Source organism: Athene noctua, chromosome 14 (genome assembly GCF_965140245.1).
Source record: "Athene noctua chromosome 14, bAthNoc1.hap1.1, whole genome shotgun sequence".
Lineage (NCBI taxonomy): Eukaryota > Metazoa > Chordata > Aves > Strigiformes > Strigidae > Athene > Athene noctua.
In genome coordinates this window covers 12,538,384-12,548,942 of record NC_134050.1, presented here as the reverse complement: position 1 = coordinate 12,548,942, position 10,559 = coordinate 12,538,384, and the positions used below count along the sequence as shown (strand labels likewise).

The 10,559-nt window shown below is 42.7% G+C and overlaps 1 long non-coding RNA gene across 1 annotated transcript; it reads left to right on the top strand.

The window, feature by feature from the left end:
• Positions 1 to 129: 129 nt before the first annotated feature.
• LOC141966116 (uncharacterized) lies at positions 130 to 10,175 on the top strand. The gene is made up of 2 exons (XR_012634545.1): positions 130 to 1,029; positions 6,048 to 10,175. It is a non-coding gene; the product is annotated as an uncharacterized LOC141966116 (long non-coding RNA).
• Positions 10,176 to 10,559: the final 384 nt, after the last annotated feature.

Here is a 10,559-nt window from a genome sequence, read left to right as displayed (position 1 = left end):
TTGGGCGGCCTGTGCGTTAGCGGCGGTAAATACGGTAACGCCTCCTTGCTAGGAACGTCCGTGTGGGTGTATACGGTAACCGGGGCTGCGCTCACTAAGGGTAAATACGGCGCGGGGCGCTCGCTTAACGCGGCCGCGCCTCGGCCCCGGCTGGAAGTTGAGGCCGATCCTGCCTGTGGGAAGCGGGATAAAACCCGGCTGCGGGTTTGTTTGACCTCGGTGACAGCGTGAGGCGTGGGCGCGGCTTTACAGCTGTAAAGGGGTCGGGGCTTCCCTCAGAGAAGGCGGCGGGAGCCCCTCGGCCGGCGGTTGGGACGTTTGGGCCTTACTCGCGCCCCGCGGCGGCGGCTCCGGCGGTGCCCGACCGGTTCTGGGGCTTTCGGGAAAAGGAGAAACTTTATTTGATTTTTGCGGTTAGATTTTTAGGTTTTCAAGCCTGTTTCTCTCTTTCGAGAAGAAAGCTGCAGCGCGCGGTTTCTAATGAGCCGGATTGCCCTTTCCCGGGAACAAAGCAAACTCTAGCTGCCTCAGGATTTTCTTCGTATCTTTTCCCGTCATTACCTTACGGTTTGAAATCCCTCAGAAAATCTAGAGCCTCACGTCCCCGTGTGCACAGATTCCTTGGCATTCAAGCCGAATCTGACCTCGAAGCACCTATTTCTTCATGCAGCCCTGGGGCAATAGGACACCTCTTAACCTTTCTACTCCTCCCGCCAGCGGGAAGCGTTACAGCAAGTGTTCTCCAGAGGGAACACTGACACTCTGCAGACAACGCGCACTGCATAAGCTGCTGGACAGACTTGGTGCGTGAGGGAGATCGTGTGTCACCCTCTCGCCCCTTTTCCAGCTGTATCTACTTGGAAATCTCTAGCCCTTCTTCGGGGTCTTTTTCTAGAGAGGAAGTTCTCATGAGAGAGCTGGACACACTTCTAAGATCTAACTTCAGCCTCACTTACCTGAATATTCTGGCTGCAACTATATACCATGACTAAACATACGGTTTTAAATTGCTTGTACAGGATACAACAGGTAAGTAATTTTACAGCAGTAGGATTTTACGGATTTGTATTCCCTGAGATCACAGATCTTTATAAAGCAGTAAGAAAGATACAGTTCAGCACACAGCAGACCTCTTAAAAGTGTTGCTTTTTTCCTACACCGTACAAAAATCACTTGTGTTACAGTGTGTCTACAGGAAGATGATTCGTTTAAGATCTAAATAGTCTAATATGCTATTAGACAAGTACAGCCGCTGCCAAATCCAGTGGGAGGAAATAATCCAAACTGTAAATTGTGATCATATGCCAAATAAAGCTTCAACTCATGAGCAGATTGCACATGAAGCCTTAATTTACTCAGAATTTCTTAAATTTACAATAAAATTATTTAAAATTATTTCATTAAATCATGTAATTCACTCATTGTTTTTAAATGATAATTCAGAAAGGCTAGTGCTGCGAGGAGCCAGTTGGGTCTGTGAACTTCTTGCTCTCATCATTGGTGCCAGATGACAGAACCCTTTGTTTTTTCAAACCCTTTCACTACAAAATTGTACATACTAGCAAGATGGGAACTGCTGACACTGTAGCAGATAGCATTTTTTTCCCCTGTTGTAAATGCACATTGTGTTTGTCATCTCTCTCTGATTATCCCATTGCTTCTGGTACTCTAGGTAAAATGATTCAAACACTGGGACTTATTTCTTGTCAGGATAACTTCTGACAAAACATCAGATACTAAACTGAAGAATGTGGGAAGTAAAACTGTAAATTGGATTATTATGCAGAAGAATGTTTACCAAGTCATTCTGAAACAGGAGAAAATGAAAGATGTAAAAAAACAATGTACCAAATTTGAAAGCTATGGAATAAATTCTGAATGCTGCAAGGGCTATCTCTTATTTTGGTGTAGTGGTTTGTCCAGTGAGGCCTGAATCCCGGTTTGGCGTGTTTGTTGTTCAGTGATCACTCAGAGCCAGGGAGTCAGGCAGAGCCTTCTTCAGGGGATGTCTGACTTCTAATTAACCTGCTTTGTATTGGGTGGCCCCTCAGTGTTGCCCAAACGCAGGTAACCTGACGGCAGAGGTTAGGCTAACATCTAAACTCTTGCTAAATTCTCAGCAGTTCCCAGTGTGCAAGACACCACTGTAAGACATACAACAAAAGTTACAGCAATACAAATTTGCTCCATGTTTCCCCTTCTATTCAGTACAAGTGTATGGCCTGCAGATGGTTCCCAGGACACTGATTCTGCAGTAAGCTCCCAGTGTTAGTATATGTCTCATTAAAAATAGAGAAGATAACTCTAATCAGCTCAGTGTTACAGAGCTCCAGAATTGCTGCCAGAGTGAAATTTAAAGGTTCATTAACTCTAATACCTTGAAGTTGAAATATACTGCATAGATTATGGAAGACTCTTCTTGGTTCCCCTTGGGGGGGAGGGATGCTGCTGTTGTGAATGTGTTGGCTATTTTACTAAACTTTCAAACTGTTGGTGGTGTTTATTATCTGCTGACAATTTAAATAGTCGCTTCCAAAGACATCCACACCTAACATATATCAGCAGAACCTCTGCATTCACTCAGAAAAAAAAAGGGACATGTCTGGGGAATGTTCCCTAGGGCTCACTGTAAATAAAAAACTTAGAACCTCTATTTAAAACATTAAATTAATTTATTGGAAAGAAAGCAAAGAGTGAAAAACACCACCATAAGCCACATCCATTATGTGTTCAGAGGAAAAAGAGTTTTGGTAACTAGAACTCAGTGAGTGATCAAGGAAACTTTTGACACATGGTTGAGATCAGCACTGCCAGAAACAGCTTCACTCCACAGCGCACAGAGAACAGTAGCCGTGGACTGAGATTTACTCTCTTCATGTATAAAGTATCCCCTCTACATAATGTATAACTTCATAAACAACATAAAATCTCCTCTGTCTTTGGAGTTTATTTCTAGGCCCCTCCCGATACAGAACATACGCTGCACAATGCTTTGTTCAGCAGCGAAACAGTGCTAGAAGTGCTCTGGTCTCCCGCTGGGGTTTGCTTAGTGGCTTTCCCAGTGGGAGCAGCACTTAGACACTATCGATTGAATGAGGCAAGTACCCACCAGCTTTATATGAATCGGGTTTTGGAAAATATACCTTAAACGCAGAGTATGAGTTCTTTCAAATTACACATGAACCAAACGGAAAAATGCTTTTTTGACCTGCTGGAAAGAAACATAATACATTGCTAATTCCTAGGGCAGCAGCTAAGTGGTCAGCTGTATGAAGTCGCTTCCTTCTGTGGGTGGTTGGATGGAACATTTTATTTTTATCAAATTGAAAGAGATGTCTTCCCACATCACCAAAAACTTGTATTTGCTTCTTTTTTAAATCATGCCTAGATGGACTGATGGAGCACGTGTCACTGAGTCACTGACACTGCTGATGCTTTGTAGGCTGAGTCATGCTAATTGTAAGCAAGAGGATGGAGGAAGAGAGACTGAGAGTGATCCTACTCCTGAGAGCTGCTCACTGAAAATTATCAAAAACAGGAGCATTAATCAATAAATAAATTGTAGTTAAAATTTCTTAGGGAGGAGAAGTGCAGATTTAGAACCCTTTCGCCTGCTTTCCCCTATTATTGTCTTCATTCTGACCACCACTGCATTGTTTTAACACTTTTATGATGTATAAATATGGCAAGAAATTACTCAGTTCCAACTAACAGCTTAAACTGTAGAATAAAGCAGTTGATTGTGCTTTACACGGAACAGGGAGCTACTTTGCTGGCATCTCAGAGAGGCAGTAACTTGCAAAAAGAAGTGGTAACAACCTGAAAGGCAGATGCCACCAGAGCTCACCTGCCTGCCCGAGAGGTTGCCAGGGAAGTGCCGGAGGGCCCAGCTGTGAGGTCAGAGCGCCTGCTGTTACCTCTGCCCCCGCCTAAGCCATCACGGAGCCTGAACGCTGTTCCAGCAGAAATGTGTGGTAGGTCACATGGATGATCTGATAGGTCACATCGTTCCTTACGTTTCCCGAAAAAGGACTTTGCACAGGTGCTTTCTTCCTGGTGCTTCCTCCCTGGCAGGGTTAGGATTGGGGTGGACAAAACCTAAGCACTCGCCTTATCGTCTGCGGTTGGTTTTGCGTCTGTCGCGGCTCACTGATGGTGCCAAGTTGTCTCTCAGCACAGGTGCTGGGGGTGTTGCGTGCCAAGGTGACTGATTTCCTAAACACAACAGTAATCCCAGTGAAAGGGAAAGTATATTGCCTGAACCAATTCAGAAAGGAGGGCAGCCAGAGGCCTTGCTCTTGGTGCACAGATGTGGAAAGAAACTGGCAAAGAGAGTCTGGTACAGTCATTGTGAGGTAAAGACGAGGTCTGCAGTATAGCACTACATGCATGCAATACCCAGGAGTCTGCAGGAGTAAGACTGCCCTTTTAGAAGTTTTGAACAAAATTATACTAGCAGATCCATTTTTAATCAATAAAGGAATTTGTATTCTGTGGCAGATGCATTTTTATACTCCACCTTTGCCTTAAAAAAATATTTACAGTCCTATGAAACCTGTATCTGGGGTGTGTTAACCAATGCAGTTACACCACTGTAATTCTCCAAGTTTGCAGGTGTTCTTGTTACGTTAGAGAAAGATCTTTCTGCAGCTTCATTTGTATCACTTGGGAAGGAAATCAAGACAACAAAATCAAACATACAGCTACACTGATGTAACTGCTAAACTAATCTGAAGTACATAAGGCCTTAGAGATTTTTTTTACATTACCAACTTCGATGTATTTGCTTACAGAGACTGTCAGTATGGTATATGGACATTGTTCCAAAAAGTTGGCATTAATGTAATTAAAGCACAACTAAATTCATTAACCTGTATAGACGCAATGTTCATATATAAACAAGCTTTAACGGAGTTAACAAATTTTTGAGAGAGTCCAGTTCTAAGTATGGTTTTGCTGGAGTACAATTAAAAATAAGCTTGAGAACTGTGTAAACTAAGCAATACCTGGCAGATATTAAACCTCTGACTTTTATTTGATTGTCGTTTTATCCAAATTCTAATTTAAATCAAATAATCCTCTGTGCTTTGCAAGGAAAGGGGTTTGTGTGTTTTGATGAGATCATACTTCATATTTTCATTAGTTATGATAAAGAGTTTGAGGATGTAACTGGTAAATAAGCATCTGCACAGAATACAAGTCAGGATGGAATACACTAATTAAAATGAATAGAAAAATGTCACCAACAAGTGAGATCAATAGAAATAAACACCTGTTTGTAGCTGGATAGCTTAGATTGTGTGGATGAAAGATTAGAAATATCTCAGTGTCCAGGAGGAGAGTTAATGAAAGCTTTTATTTATAAAAGTGCCTAAGGACAGAAGCTGGAAAATGAATTAAACAGCAAGAGCAAAACTTGTAAGGATTAAAATAAGTTGAATCTGAACTCCAGCATCATATATGTTCAGATTCAGTTTTCTTCTGGTGCTTTTTCAATAGAAGATATGTTTTTAAATCCAGTTGTACACTTTATGTACATACTGTGTGTATGTACATACCGTACATACGTACACACAGTACACTGTACACAGCTTGATGTACAAATGTACAAAATGCACATTAACGGTACACACTCATTTTCATTACTGCTTAATTAATTAGAAACACATTAAAATAGATAGCTGTGATGTTTCTGTCCCAAAAGGTAAAAATAAAAGCCAGATTCTCCGTTCTGATGCAGCTCTTCTTCCTACTTAATAGTTCATAGATCGCCTTAAATAGCCAGCTACATTATTTTTCCTATTACGTGTTCCCCGCATGAAGCAGGGGAAGAAACTTTTCTGGTTAGTCTGCTCATATCCTATATTTGAATGCAAGAAGACAGGAATTAAAGGTTGTTTTGTCTTGCTGCAAGTTAAGAGTGAAACATACCCTGTAATAAGTTTATGCCTTCCCAGTTAAGGGTCGTAAAAGCTCTGTCAGGTTCTTTCAATGTAGCACCAACCTTCAGAGGCCTTACTTCTGATTCTTTTGGATTTTTTTCACAGATTCGGAGACCACTTTCTCTAGAAAGACAACGCTCTTATTAAAAAAGCCTGCAAAAGAGGGAGTTCTCATCACAGTACAGGGAATCTCCAGTGTCCTGCTGACAGAAATAAAGAACTTACTCTCTGTGACAGGAAGAGGGCCAAACAACTGCACCTCACTGTCAATTACCTCATCCCAACTCTTAGTCTAGCCTACAGCATCTGAGTTCTGGGAGTGGGCTCAGGCAGAAAATATGTTAAGGAGTTCAGCCAATGTCAGCTCTTTAAGACAGGTAGCAAGGGAAGTAAAAATATTTCCAAAGCAGGAGAATCTTTCTGGCACCTTACTCTGTCTCAGCGTCTCCTTCAAAGCTCTGCAGGCACCTGTGGAGCACAGCACAACCCAGGCTAATGGAGCACACACGGTGCTGGAGGGGGAGCCCAGCGTGAGCAGCAGCCGAACCACTGACTGGGACAGACACAAGGGAGACAGCGCAGGAGGAGAGCGGGCATGCAGCGCTGCAAGGAGAGTCCTTGCTGACTCAAAACCAGCTGTGCAAGGGTTCAGCCACGCGGTGCTTGTCTGCAGTTGAGGTGTTTAGAATCTGGCGTTTATTACTTGTCATAACTATCACATTTGTAAATTCCTGTCTAGAGAATGCATATGCCCTTATTCTGGAATGCACCCATTCGTCGTGATCATATCTAATGCTAGTTAGGATTAAATGTAATGATCAAATTTATACCCTGTCAGCAGCTGAGTTTATACTAACATAGCTGAAGATTCAAATATTCCTTCTAAGGGGGAATATATTCCCTGAAGGATTCCTTCTAATTTATAGCGATGAGATAGCTGGACATTCCTGTCTGCAGGGCAAAAGTTCCCAAATCTAAATTATTCCATGCTGATAAAAACACTACCTTTAATCTGATCAAAGATCCATTTTAATTTCTCTTTATTTGCCCCTATATACTTTTCAGAGTGTTTTTACAGATTCTGCCTCTACAGATGTGGAATTGGACTTTTAGCTCGGTTAAACTGGGGCTTAGGGTATATATTGGGATGTTGGGAAAAGTTTCTGTCTTTTGACAGAGGGAGGGGGTGAATAGTGAACTTGAGCAGGGACTTTTGATGTCACTGAATAATACTCTCTCTGTTTTCTTTTTGCTGGTTTATTCTTTGTTGGACTAGTTCCTGAACTGTATGGCCACGGAGTTGTTCAAAAGTAACACCGGGAATGGTATACTGGCAGAAAAAAAGTCAGAAATTGAGATTTCCAGTGCCCATTTAAACAGCCTGTGTCTGAGGCTTGTTCTGTCCAGTCTCAACCCCATCATTTACTGTCACCTTTTTGTGGGACATGTCACTGTTCCTCCTGTAACCACGTTGCCATATGGATGCTTATACATACCTTATGTGGAAAGCTTGGGGTTCATGTGAAAGTAACTCACAAAAATTGTTGGTCTGGACACCCAGCTTCAGGCCACCTCCCAGTATTGAACACACACTGGGGTGTGTAGCTTTGAAGAATGTCTAATCTGCTGGAGTAATGACAGAAATTAGTGCTGCAGAGTGCAATCAGGTGTTGTTCAGCTGTTTTTTCCAGTATCCTCCCAAAGGCCCAAGTGGAACCACCTGCTGGAACTCAGACCTGAGTGCTCTCCTCTTGCTGTCAGGTTCTTAAGAAGTAAACAAGGTGTCAAATCACTGTAACTGTATATTGACATTTCCTTTCTGCATTTTGCTTTCTCACTGTAAGTAGGCTAAGCAGGTTACACTATTATAAAGAAAGCTTCGTTTTATTCTAATTTGCCCTGAATTGAGGCCTTAGCTGTCCCCTAATACTAGGAAGCTAGAGGAGAAAATGAGTTTATCAAAAAGAATTAAAACTAGTAAGATGCAAATTGGAGAGTAAACATTGTGAAAGATTAAAAAAAAAAAAAAAAAAAAGATCTTGAGATCTGAACAGAAATCAGTTTAGCTTCCTCATTTATTCTGCAGGTCCCTTGTAATGTGGTCTTTACACAAGGCCACTTGGTTACCTGAACTGGGTTAGCAGTAGAAAGGGCATGTCAACAGCCAAATTGCCTAATGGTGCTGCAGTGTCAAATGGTTTAAACTGCCAGCGATCATCCTCCATACCTGCTCTGAGTCCAGTTTTAATCATCCTTTGGTGTTGAGTGGTAAATGCATTTGGCTTGGAAAAGGAAGAGCAAATCAGTAGTGCAGGCACATAGGTTTGAAAAACAGACCAAAAAAGCATAAAATTAACGCTTCAGTGTTAGGAAGGACTTGCGTGTCTTCTCATTAATTTCCTAAATAACAGAATGACCTTAAGCAATGTGACCCAGGTTATGGTAACTGTGCCTGGCAAAGGAGACGTTATAAAGATGGAGCTTTCCAGAATTGCGGAGTATCTGACTCCTGACCTCAGCTTCTCTGAAATTCAGGCTCCGAATGTCTCAGTGTAGCATTATGTCACATGACACTGTGTTCTAGGGTTTTATTTCTTTCTCACCTGCATAACTTATGTCTCACAGGGGGAACGCAGTTCTGGTCTGATGGCAGAAGCAGCCCGTTTGATCCGACCCAAGGCCTTACACACCGTGGTGGGTAGCGCTGAGTGACAGGGGCACTAGTTTACTCATCCTTCTTCCAACCCTATGACATCATGTGCTTGAAGTTCTGCTGTTTTTAATGTTGCTACTGAATCTATTCTCATCACCAATGTACCCACAAATTGTAGTAATTTGAAGTTATCCTTCCTGAGATTTTCACAGTTTTAAAGCTACTTCCCTGTATTCAAACAGCACTTAGAGAGAATAAGCATATGTTACATGCAACCAGAAATAATGTTGGTGTCCACTGAGAAAAATACAGGTTTTGATCAACATGAAGAAAAGTGAAATGCCCTGGGCAGAATTATCCAATATTGATTACACACCCATAATAACAGGGTTCAGGTACTGAGCAAGCCTGGCCTGGTGGTGGCAGAATCACCCAGTGATTCCTGCCAGGTTTCTTTTTCCTTCTCCAAAGCTAGGAAAGCCCCTGTAAACCCAGTTAAGCAAAGCTGTAGGAACAGTCACAGTCAATACCTTTTCAAGAAATATTCTCCAAAAGAGCATGCTGGAAGTATTTGTGCTTCTCATCTGCCACAAGCGCCTCCAGCAGCTGCACCACCTGACCCCACAGAGCTGGCACACAGGCTGCTGTGGGATGGGGATGGTATAGGGCCCGTTAAATGGTGCCACTCACCTGCAACTAGATTCCCTGGGAAATGTGCTCACAAAGGGAGTAACTAGCATGCCCCTAATTACTCCCACTTCTTATGGTGCTGTAAGGGTATTGCTAAAAAAATTTACCCTGGAAGAAGACAGTCTGTAAGTGCTTAAAGACTCTTTCCTACACTTTTGGTGGCAGAGGCTGCACAAGCAGCATGGGACAGAAACACACAAAAAACAGTGGATTTAAATTATGTTCATTTAAAAGGAACTTAAAGCATTGGTCTGCATCAGGTGGGGCAGGGAGCAAAAATAACCAAAGTTGGCGTCCAGTGCATAAAGGTCAGGCGAGACATGCTGTCCTGGTTTTGGCTGGGATAGAGTTAATTTTCTACTTAGTAACTGGTACAGTGCTGTGTTTTCTATTTAGTGTGAGAATAATGTTGATAAGACATTGATGGTTTAGTTTTTGCTAAGTAGCACTTCCCCTAAACTGAGGATTTTTCAGTTTCCCATGCTTTGACAGTGAGGAGGTGCACAAGAAGCTGGGAAGGAGCACGGACAAGACAGCTGACCCCAACCAGCCAAAGGGATATTCCATGCCACAGAACATCATGCTCAGCGTATAAACTGGGGGGAGTTGGCCAGGAGGGGCAGATCGCTGCTTGGGCATTGGTCAGCAGGTGGTGAGCAATTGCATTGTGGGTCACCAGTCTTCACAGCATCACCAAATACCATATATGCAGAGTATCTTCTCATGAAGTAAAAAGTCCCCCTTACACAAAGCAGGCCTTGGCATCTTAGGGGAGAGCTGGTTTTATTTCTCTCTCTTTTTTGTTATATTCCTTTTCATTAGTATTATCATTATTATTCTACTATTGTTGTTATTACTTTATTTTATTTATTAAACTGTTCTTATCTGAACTGTCAAGGTTTACTTTTTTTCTGATTCTCCTCCCCATCCCACTGGGGACGGGGAGGAGTGACTGAGTAGCTGCCTGGTGCTTAGTTGCTGGCTGGAGTTAAACCACAACACGTGCTTACTCCTGAGTGCATGGTGCCCATCAGGGCACGGTGAAACTGTCCCCAGGGGCCTCCTGGGCTCCTCGCTGCTTTTGCAGCTCTCTGCTGGGCAATGTCCTGACTCTGTTGAGATGGTCTACACGGCCCTAAAAGTTTCAGGAGATCATGTGTAGAAAAACAGGTTGCAGCTGACTTACAACAGAAAGGGCCCTTCTGCCTGAAGGTGCTTTGAGTTTGAGCCTCTCTAGGAGGCAGGTCTTGACACTGGATCAAATTGCCATCTTA